The sequence below is a fragment of the Camelus ferus genome, chromosome 34, assembly GCF_009834535.1.
Source record: "Camelus ferus isolate YT-003-E chromosome 34, BCGSAC_Cfer_1.0, whole genome shotgun sequence".
Lineage (NCBI taxonomy): Eukaryota > Metazoa > Chordata > Mammalia > Artiodactyla > Camelidae > Camelus > Camelus ferus.
The window spans coordinates 3036387-3048797 of record NC_045729.1 but is presented as its reverse complement, the minus strand read 5'-3'; positions in this window follow the sequence as shown (position 1 = coordinate 3048797).

Below are 12411 nucleotides of genomic sequence, written 5' to 3'. Positions count from 1 at the left end.
GTATCTCAGGTGTACAATATGATGATTTGATGTATATATACATAGTGAAGGGATTACTACAGCCAAGCTAATTAACATATTATCTGCTCACATAGTTACCGTAAGTTTTGGTGATGAGAGCACCTGAGATCTACTATCTCAGTAAATTTCCAGTACTCAGTAGTCATCATGCTATACATTAGGTCTCCAGGGTTATCCATCCTACATACCTGCAACCCTTCAACCAACATGGCTCCATTTGCCCCAACTTCCCACCCTTGGTAACCACCATTCTACTCTACTTCTAAGTATTCAACTTTTTTAGACTCCATATGTAAGTGAGATCACACAGTTTTTTTTTTCTTTCTATGTCTGACTTATTTCACTTAGCATAATGTCCTCTGGTTTCATCCGTGTTTGTTGCAAATGGCAGGGTCTCTTTTTTTAAGGCTGAATGATTTTTCCATTGTACATATCCACAGTTTCTTTATCCATTTATCCATTGATGGGCACTTCAGACTGTTTCCATGTCTTGGCTATTGTGACTAATGCTGCAGTGAACAGGGGAGCACAGATCTCTTTTCAAAGTACTGAAAGAGATTAATTTCCTTTATATACCAGGAGAGAGATTGTTGAAACATATGGAAGCTCTACTTTTAGTTTTTTGAAGAATCACTATACTGTTTTCCATAGTGGCTGTACCAATTTATATTCCCAAGAGCAGAGTACAAGGGTTCCATTTTCTCCACAGCCTCATCAACACTTGTTACCTTTTATTTTAACTTTTAAAAACCAATAGCTCTCCTAACAGGTGTGAGGTGTTATCTCATAGTGATTTTGATTTGCATAATCTGATAATTAGTGAAGTTGAAAACTTTTTCTTATACGTGTTGGCCATTTTATAAGTTATCTTTGGAAAAAATGTCTAATCATCTGCCAGGATCATACTGTTTTGATGACTATATCTTTGTGATATAATTTGAAATTGGGACGTATGATGCTTCCAACTCTGGTCTTTTTTCTCAAGATTGCTTTTTGCTATTCAGGGTATTTTGTAGTTCCATATAGATTTTAGAGTTGTTTTGTCTGTTTCTGTGAAGAATACCACTGGAACTTTTATATGGGTTGAATTGAATCTGAATACTGCTTGGGGTAGTATGGGCATTTTAACAATATTAACATCAAGAGGATTATATACCAAAATCAACCAAGATTTATTCCTGGGATGCAAGGTTGGTTTAACACATGCAGATCAATCAATGTAACATATCACAGTAACAGAATGAAAGATTAAAAACCATATGATTATCAAAATAGACACAGAAAAAAGCAGCTGACAGATTGAAACATCTATTCATGGTAAAAGCTCTCAACAAAGCAGGTATAAAAGGAAACTTTTTTCCTCAACACAGTAAAGGCTGTTTATGAGAAACCCACCTCTAACATCATGATCAATAGGGAGAAGTGAAAGCTTTCATTTCCAGATTTGATACAAGACAAAGATGCCCAGTCTTGCCACTTTTATTCGACGTAGTAGTAGGTGTCAGCAAGTGTTAGCTTTCCTTATTTTTCTTTTAAATATACACTCTCCTAAACAGAGTTGTATTGATCAGGACTCTCCTAACTGCGACCACAGAGACAGCACTCACACTTAAGGGGCTTAAGTAAAAAAAAGAATATTCATTGAATATTCATTGACTTACAAAACTGAGAAGTTCTAGGGGTTGAACTTCAACTGCAAATGGATCTCGACCTTTCAAGAGCACAAGCCTCTCTCTCTCTCCCCACCCCAGCTCTGTTTCTCATTCCCTTGGTTTTATTCTCAGACAAGAGCTTCCTATGCTGAGGCAAGATGTCCAGGTGCAAATCCTACCAGTTTGGCAATCTCCTGTGAAATGAAGTGACTCTCCCTCTGTGGTTCTACAAAAATCTTCAGTATGGCTCTTCACTGGCTAAGCATTTGGTCATGTGCCCTCTCTGAACCAATCACTGTGACACAAGTTGGCCAACTTTGGGTCAGGAAACCAAACGTGGAGCCAGGGGTTCTAGCACCTAAACTCATGCCCTGACAATTAGAGATTTCCCTAAGATGAAATCAGAATGTTACACTCAGGAGAAGGGAGACTGGATGCTGGGCAAAAATAACAGATGTTCACAGTAGCAGATATCAAATCATGTCTTTATCCTTCCAACAGGGCCTGATGCATCGTCTTAAACACACGTGCATAGAAGGGTCTCTGTAAGCAGGTGTCATACTCATGTTTAAAAATTACCAGGAGCCCACAGGAGTGTCCTTTATTTTTTTTGCCCTGTAGGTGGGTGTCATGAATACAGGTGTGCAAACCCAAATGTTAACAGTGAACCCCATCTTGGATCCCTTGTTTATCCCTCCAGCGCTATTGCAAATTGTTACCACGAGAATAGAGCTGTTCTTTCAAGCTTATTATTATCATCACCACCTGCTTGTTGCACAATATGTAATAGTAAACATCATCCTAATGGAAGTCATGGAGTGTAGTGGATACTTACAGCAGCTGATCCAAATAGACAGAAGCAGTTAAAGATGAAAACATATTTTTACATGGACACATTTAGGCCAAATCACAGCCATCTTTTAATAAGGACAGGGCAAACACTTGCATCAATCCAGCTAATTGCTAGGCTGACTTAAGTACATACATGTTCAATATTATAAAGGAAAATAATATTCCTGTATAGAGAATGCTCCAGGCAATAATTTTTTTTTCTTTCTTTCTTTTTGGAACATCACTGCATTCTGTGGTGTATTTTTCTAGTCGGGTAATGAGCCAATTTTAGGGGAGATGAAAGCAGGGAGAATGACAGGATTGGCTCTGAGGACTTCATTCTTGCAGATTTCCATCATTTCTACCATGGCATTCCTTTTGTTAACCTCAAAAGATCATGCATGATCCAGTTCGGGGGTGGATATTTTTGCTCCATTGCATAGCCTACATAATGAGCCACTTGTGTCATGAATCGCTCGTCCCATCCTCCCACCCAGTATGATTTAATGTCTTCTGCAAGCACTAACCTTAGCAACCCTTATTGTGTGCAGAAGGAAGGAATGCCCCTTTCTGGCATTTATTGAAATTGAAGTCTGTGAGGCCTTAGACACTGAGTTCAGCCTTTTGGCAACAAAAAGCAAATAAACACACGCGTACAAAGCCCAAACAAAGACCTCAGGAATGTTCTTTGTGCTAAGAGAACGTCCCTCTGAGCCCCCTTGCCCCAGTCCCTGAGCCCTCCTACCCCAGTCAATCCAATCAAATTTTTTTCTTTAGCAGCTGGCTGTGGTCCCTTGCCTACGTTCTGGTGGGCAAATAGAAAAGAAATAGGCAAGTGTAACATCTGGGAAGTGTCCTTGAATGATACTTCCTTTTTGTTTCATTTCCCCCCTTCTCCCTGGCATATAAAGATTTGGTGGTGAGCCGTTTGGACCAGGCAGAGAGGGGAATGCCCAGCAATGGAGGAGCAACAGCCAGAAGAAGCCTGGGTCCTGGCAACATTGCAAAAAAGAGCTTCTTTATCCATTTGAATTTATATATAAAAGAGAAATATCATCTCTAATCTTCTTCAAGTTATGTTTCTTGGGGTCCCTGCTCCACAAAGCTCAACTAATCACATCATAAAATCTATCACTAGAAAAGGAACTGGGACATATTAAGCACCCCGTGTTATTATTATTTCAAAATGCTAGTGGAATTAATTTCAGTCAGTATATGCATGTGTCTAACATGTCTAACATAAAGACAATCGTGAAATGAATTTGTGATTGAAGCTATATCCTGCTGTTTAATGTTCCTTCAAAGCTTCATCGAGTAAGACCCTTAAGGTCCACGTGAACAGCTAAATGATGCACGTTGCTTTAAACTTTGCCAAACTGAATATATCTAAATTTATTTCACAGGGAAATCGTTGCTTTGCCGATTGAAGACACAAATCAGGCAATACTTAAAAAGGATCCTTTCTTATCCACGTTACCCAGATGTCAGTGTGGGTCACCTTGCCCTTAAGAATTCTGACGCCCTCCCAAGATTTCTTCAGTTTGCAAGGTGTTTGGTTTCTTAGTTACGTCTGGCTCTGGTTTCTGGCATCTACCAACGCTGTCCAAACTGCATCTTGCAGCTGGGTAGTTATCTCTTCCCTGCAAAACCCTTTCTCCTTGGTTTCCTCCCTCCCAAATATGACTCACATGTGAAGCTGTGTGTGTCAACTAGAGATCCAGTGGCAATGGTCAAACGGGTATGGAGCAATCTAGTTGTCAACTTCAAACTGTGTAATAGACATCCTTGCTCTTCAGAAACCCTCTTTTGCCATTTGCACTAACTTAGATTCCAGCCAAACACCATTTTATTTCATTCTCTCTTCTGTTGTCCCAACTTCACTTATGGTTGCCTTCTTGGACAGACTGGTTTAGTTTTCTCATTGTCAGCAGTATCTAATCCATATCCTCAGGGTCATTTTTTTTCTTCTGTAAATATTTCATCATAGTGTTTTCCTAAAAATGAGTGTCCTTTCCCTGGAATGAACTCTGGTGCCTACTGACTCCATTTGGACCCACCAGCTATTACCCTGGAGGAAATGAAACTCAATCTATCTTATTTTGCGGTTAGATTGTTACTTTTTTGGTCTATGACTTCATAGCTTAAATTTTAGGAAAACCTTATGATGTTCTAACTTCTTTAAAAACTTAGAATAGAATCCAGTTTAGTGTATTGACGTCTCAAACTGCTGTTGCATTGTCTGAATATTACTGCTTATCTTCTGAGTATGATCATGCTTGCCTTACCTCCTTCTGCTGCCTGTGTTCCTGGAAGGGTTATTTCTAAGAGCGAGAGAAGGTCTTCAAGATCTTAACCTTGAGTGCTCCCCTGTAGCTCCAGGCTCAGACTTCCTGCATCCCTCATGTCCCAGGAGCAGTGCTTTGTACCCCATCTGTTACTAATCAGCAGCTCCCGTTTTCCATTCCTTACATCCTCTTCACTTACCTCCTTATGCAGCCTTAACTCCATACACTTATTCAAATGCATTTATTACAGCCACAAAATTCCCTGCTCCCTTAAGCTCTTTGGAAACATTTTCTGTTTATTGCCTCTATGTCTCCTATAGTGGCTGGTACAAAATATCCCTCAATAAATATTTGTTATGCTAAAAAAGAATATGAGAAGTATTTCTTCTAGTTGCTAAAAAATATTCAAAGTTATCAGTTTTCTAACTTGCGCAAGAATGCAATTTTTTTCTCCCTAGCAGATTCCCAGAGAATTCAAGGCCAGCTCCAGAGGGCTTCTGGTTACAGAATCTTGTTCAGGATAATATCTATTTTTCTCTTCTAGTCATATTTAGGTGTTTATATAAGTTGTTTATGTTCTCATTAGAGCTTGCAAGATTTATTACATTTTTCTCCTCTTTTACACTTGGCCTTCTGGAGGGAAAAGATTTAGAATAGTATGTTAAGACTGATTTGTGAACGTTTTCAAAGGATGGTCAGTATTGGTCAATTTCTTACTTTTACCCCTCCCCTACCCCTGGGACCCTGCTTGCTCCTGTGTTCCTTCTTGAGTTCTGTCACATTGCAGTCAGGATTTTGGAGGACAGAGAATTTTAGAGGGCGGATTTTATTTTCAGTGTTCTGGTATAGGTAGGAACTTTTAAATGACTTATTAAGATTTTATAAACAGGTTATTAAAATGAAGTATTTAACTGGTAATGGTTGGGGGTTTTTTTCATTTATTTACTTTTCAGGGTAAGAATTAAAAGAAAGAAGAATTTTGTCAAGTCCTTTGCCGAGAAGCACCACCACATCCTTCTGATGTCTTTCGAGACAGAAGTATATCCCATTGTGTCTATAAGCCCTGACACGCCCTCTGGCAGCCTGTGATCCAACCAGGAACAGCACAGTGGGTTCTCAGGGGCCGTCCATGTAAAGAAGAAGGAGTTGTAACTCTGTATTTCATGGATATGCTTTCATTTACATCCTCATTTTTGAGGCAGGAAATAGCACCACTTCGCTGTAGACCGCAGGATTTAAAGGGACCGTCACAGGAAAGTCTTTTAAGTGTCAGCCTTTGGACACTAGCTTTGTCCAGTCAGTCCCTTCTGAGGAATTTAGCTGGCCCCGGACTTCATTTCTTCCGACTTTCAACAGTTATTTTAGTCTACCGCATAATTTAAACCTCAATTATATGCTTTTTTGTGTTAATATTGTTATAATTGTGTAGTGCTAGGAGTTTTCATGACATTGGAAGGAGAACAGAAAAGCTGAACTTTAAATGTTGGCTTACTATTTGCTATCCATTTGGATTTACCCAAATCACATCCTCTCCAAACCTCTGTTTCTCATGTGAAAAATGGGAACAAAAACTTACTTCGCTGGATTTTGGGGAACTATTTTTATGCATTTTACAAAGTATTCCCTGAATAAATATTAGCTTTTATTACAAGTTACCATATATTTTATTCTTATCTCTTCCAATATAAATGTAAATGGTATGTTTAGCAAGTATGTTTCAAAAATCACGAAGGGTCTAAGATTTTACCATATTTGCAAGCTATCTAGTCTACCACAGCTTCATGGCTACTAATAGAAGACATGACAGCCCTGGGTCAGAGAGAAAAGACCATTTATTATTGACAGCGATGGCAATAGAATACCAGCATTCTAGCACTTTTGCACTAATTCTTCAAGCCACGGTTCCCACAATCAAGAGGGCCAGAGGATGCCTGGTTTACAGTTAGTTGTTTTATAGGACAGGTACCTCGAGCTCTAGGAACCCAATTCTTTTTAAAGAGAAGTAAGTGTGTCTGTCATTTGCTCCAGAGGGAGGTATCTTCCAAAGCTGTAAGGAACCTTGCCCTTTGTCTGAGGGACATTCACTCTATCTTTCAAGGTTTCTACATAAACACCCTTAAAGTTGTAGCAAAGGGGGATCAATGCCTTGCACACAAGACATACAAGAAATGCTAGAAACTCATCCTCCAACGATGTGATTCATGGGTTACAATCAAAAGACAGTATTAAGGTTTAATTAGTGAGTTTCCACTATGATAGAATAATTGGGATTTGGGCTTACCATATAGTAAACAACTAGAAAACTGGAAAAATAAATGTGCAAATGGTTTTCATACATTGGGCAATAGACAACAGAGGATGCTGTCAGTGTTCCTGAGAGAAGAGAAATGAATGAGGGGAACCCTACAGTTACCCTGGTTTTCTGCTTAGAGGCTTTCCTGGACCTCAGTGCAGTGGGGGAGATTCTGAACAAAGCACGGTAGACTTGCTGAATTAAGTAGGTAGAGGAGAGAGTTCAGAGAAGCAGAAGCACTTGGCAGTTTTAGGGAAAACTATTCAAGAAAGGGGAGATACATGGAGAAAGCCCCCAAAGTCTGCATGAGTCCCTTAGATGACAGCTGAATATTATGCATAAGCATAGGATGGAACCCTATGAGCAAAGTCAAAGAGAAAATTGAGAAGCTGTAAGATAAATAGGTCTTAGAGTTCACACAGGTCTGGGAGACATTCAAGTTCTAACCACCCAGAGGAGCGAGTCCTTGTTAAACACCAGAGCCATCAGTAGAGACCCCAGAAAATCCATGCTTTAGTCATGGTGGGGCTAAACTTCATCAGATAAAAGCTACCCTAGATCTTCTCTTAAAAAGCTTGAAAACAAGCTTCAAAAAGATACATTGATCACAGTAACTTACTGTCTGCTAGACTACAAGTCAATACTCTTTAAAGAATACAATAAAATCCAGTATTTGACAACATAAAAATCAGTCAAATGAAAAAAAAATTACATGTACAAAGAAGCAGGAAAATGTGCCATGTTAACAGGAGAACAATAGAAACAACGTAACACATTGCCAAGCAATAGAAACATACCCAGAAACGGCAGGGATGGTGGAATTAAAAGAAAAGAACTTTAAAGCACGCAATATAACTATTTTTCAATTGTTTGAGAATTTAAAAGAAAGCATTAAGCATAATGAATAGAAAAGTGAAAAATAGAAAAAAATCCAAATGGAACTTCTGGAATATACAATATCTAAAATTAAAATTTCACTTTAAGGGATTAAAAGCAAGTTAGATACTGTGAAAGAAATGATCAGTGAACGTTAAGATATAATGGTAGAAACTTGCCTAAATAAAACAAAGAGGAAAAAAGGATTAAAACTTTTAGCAGAACCTCTGTGACCTGTAGGAGGCAATATATGTAATCAGAAACCCAAAAGAGAGGAGAGAGAAAAAAATTTGAAAAAAGTATAGTTAAAAATTTCTCAAGTTTAATGAAAATTATACATCTACAGACCCAAGGCTGTCAACAAACCCAAGCAGGATAAATACAGAATTTTAAAAACTACTAATAAAGAAAAAATTAAAAGCGACTAGGCAGAATAAAAGAAACATTATACACAGAAGAATAAGGATAAAAATTAGAGAAGATTTCTTGTCTAAAACTATGCAAGACAAAAAATTAAAAGATATATTTAAAATAATTTTTTAAAAATTAGCCTAAAAATCTACAGCCAGTAATACTATATTTTAGAAATTAAAGATAAAATAAATAAATAATTTTGCACATTGAAAAAAATCTGAGAACATCATCTCCCATAAACATGCACTGTAAAAATATTAAATAAAATATTTCAGGTAGAAGGAAAATGGTATTAGTTGGAAATTTTTGTCTATAGGAAAAAGACAAGTGGTGGAAATAGTATGTAAGTGGTAAAGGTAAAAAAAAAAAGAATCTTATTTTAAAAAATGTCTCTAAAATATAATTGACTAGAACCTCAATATTTTGTAGTTTTTAACGTACAACTTGCACTTCTTTTTAAAATTAATTTCTAAGTATTGTACTGTTTCTAATGTTATTGTAAATGGAATTGTTTTTTAAATATTGTTTTAGATTGTTTATTGCTGGTATATAGAAATGCAAATCATTATATATATTATATATAAAATACATATATAATAATCATTTTATCATCAAACAGAGATAGTTTTATTCCTTCCTTTCCAGTTCTATTGTCTTTACATTATTTATTTTATTGCCCAGTTTCCTTGGCTACAACTTCCAATGTCATGTTGAAAAGAAGTGGTAAGAACAGAATCTTTATCTTGTTCCTGTTCATGGCAGGAAAGCTTTCAGTCTCCACTATTAGGTATCATGTTAGCTGTAGGTTTTTCTCTAGATGTCCTTTATTGGGTTAATGAAGTTCCCTATTCTATTTCTGGACAATTGTGTATTTTTGTCATGAAAGGGGTTGAATTTGGTCAAATGCTTTTCCTCTACTGGTTGAGATGATTGTATGTTGCTTAACCTTTATCTTCATTTGGAGAATTGTATTCATTGGTTTTCATATGTTGAACCAACCTTGCATTCCTGGGATGAAGCTCACTTGGTCATGGTATAGAATCCTTTTTATATGCTGCTGGGTTCAATTTGCTTGTGTTTTGCTGAGAAATTTTGCATCCGTATTCATAAGGGATATTGATCTATAGTTTTCTTTTCTGTGATGTCTTTGTTTTTAGTATCAAAGCAATACTGACTTAATAGAATAAGTTAGGAAGTGTTACCTTCTTTTCTCTTTTTGGAAGAGCTTATGAAGAACTAACATTAATTCTTCTTAAAGAATTCGGTAGAATTCACCAGTAAAGTTACCTGTCCCCAGGTTTTCTTTTGTGGGAAGTTTTGTGATTATTAACTCAGTCTGCTTATATGTTATAGGTCTATTCAAATGTTCTATTTCTTGAGTCATTTTCAGTAGTTTATGTCTTTCAACAACTTTGTCCATTTTATCTAGGTTATCTAATTTCTAGGCATATAATTGTTCATGATAGTTCACTTTTATGTAAAGTCTTTAGTAATATCCTTTCATATCATTCATGATTTCAGTAATATTGAGTTTCTTGAATTTTTTTTTTCTCAAAGGTTAGGAGGTACCCTTCCACCTAGTTCTCCTGTTTCTGCTGTTTATTTTAAGTGTCTTTTGATAATGTCTCTTTCTTTGTCTGCTCCCTAAATAATGGTTTCTCCAGGACTCTGACTAGACTGTCTTCTATTCTTTTTCTGCAAGCTTTCCCTACTCAGTATCATCAACTGCCATGGTGTAAAAATTCTACCTATATGCTGATAACTCTCAACAATTTATTACTAGAAGAAATATCTCTTCTGAGCTCCAGACAGTGACTATAGCTGGAATATTTACCTTAATGTGCTAAAGTCACCCCAACATGTCCTAAACTAAAGGTATCTTCTCACATTAAACTTGGTCTGTGTTACCTGATTCAATGAATAGTGTGAGCATCAGTATAAGCACCTAAGCCAAAGGCCAAGTTTTACGTAACTTCTCACATAACGCAGCCACCAAGACCTAACCAAAGTACTTCCTTATAGCTCTCTTAATACTCCTAACGTTTTTTTTTTTTTTCCTGCCTGAAATTCTCTCCCTCTAACTTCCCCAAAGTCTGTTCAGTAAACACATTTATTTTTGGATGCAACACCTCATTTTTATCTTTCCAATCCCCAGATAGCATTATTCATCCGCTCTTTGCGGCCCACATTTTATCCTAGCCTCATTTCAATTCCTCTGACACTTCATTGAATGTATTAATTTACATGTATTTGTCTCTCTTCTGTAATGTAAGATGCTCAGGGGCAGGGGGCCTGTCTACTTCATCTCTGCATTCTTAATGAGAATACTAGGTGCTTAAAATACATTTGTTGAGTGAATGAATGAATCAGTGAGTACAATATTGCTAGATCTCAGTCCTGTCAGACGAGAAAGTAGTGTAGCAGGATCAAAGGGCTTGGAAGGAGGGCACTCAACCTGAGGAAACAGAAGGTGCAAAAGCTCAGTCATGAAATCATATAGAATATTGTAGGAAATACAAGTTTACAAAATTGATGACGGAAAGAAATTGAGAAACAGAAGCATGGTCCTGCACCATATTAAAGGTCTTGAATTTCGTTCTAAAGGCAGTGGAGACATGATTCCAGGAGTTGTATCTGAGTCTTTCCCAGGTCCTCCAGCACATGCCTTAGGAGAGTTCCATGCATCTTATACCCAAATCACTAAAACCATCCCTTGAGAGATACTGGCATTATAAAGATGAATAAGTTACAGCCCTTGTCTTCAAGAAACTGGCTGTGTAGAAGAGGAAAGAGGTACACATGTACTGTTGTTGCATCTAATAGTGAGGGAAAAAAAGAGAAAAATGGGGGAAGTACATAACTTTGGCTGGGAAAGGAGGTTTTTGTAGAAAACTTTATAGAGGAGATAGCATTTGATGTGAATCCTTGAGACTAAGTAGGATGTCACAGGTAAGAAAATATATAATTTTCCTTAGCAAGAAAAAGTTGTATGAAAACTAATTTTAATGAAGGGAAACTATTTTATCACCCATAAGGGGAAAATAGCTGTAAGAGAAAGATCTCCTTCATCCCAAGGTGAATTTGTTTAACACTTAATGCAGGGCCTTCTTTGGATAGTGTCCCTTTCTCTTTATGATCCATCTGTGAATTGAAGGAGTTAGGACTTACACTGAACACTTAAATTGGTTTAAAGAAGAATTCCCTTTATTACTAGAGACAGTGTCAGGTGTAGAGGCAAGAAAGCCTTTTGGGGATTGGAATCCTGTTGCATGATGAAATATGGTGGAATCATTTATAAGAATGGAAGAATCTTCAGAACAAGCTCAGACATCATATTCAGAATTTATATTAGAAGAAATAAGAACCTGTTGAATTTAAAAGTCATGTCCCTAAGTCAAGCATTTAAATAGGCACAGCCTGCTTTCATAGTCTGGAGTACACGTCACATCACTGGGCAGCGACATCCCCAGAAGACCAGTCCTCTCTCCCATCAGCTTTCTCCTGATGCACCCAAGAATCTCCTCAGCTTCTTACTCATGCCCAAAGAGTCAACTCTGATTGCTGGCTCCTAATTAGATGAGATGTAAAGAAGATGGGTCCCTTGGAGGCCAGAGGAATCCATATTCACTGCCCAGACTAGGTGATCCTTAGTCCCCCTCTACTATAACTGCAGTCACTAAAGCCAGAGACCAGGGGGCAGCACTAAAACCCACAGTCTAATGGCTGGCACAACTGGCAAGACCAGAGCTTGCTGTTGTCTCTTAAAATCCTAGCAGCCCTGGGTCTGCAGATGCAAGCTCAGAAAGTCCCTGGTACCCGCTCACTGCGGTTGTGAATGCTAAAGCCACAGCGTGGTGTGGAGCCTCCACTAACCTTGGCTGCCCTCAGAAGTGTGGTTTGATAGCACTTCTGTGCTCAGGGAGTTGCTGCTGCTGACATAGATCTCTGCTCGGAATGTAGCAGTTCCTTACAGCGTTCGGAAGGCAGCTCCTTTCCTCTGTGGTCCACTAAGCCAGGGGCATTCAAATCAAAACTGTCT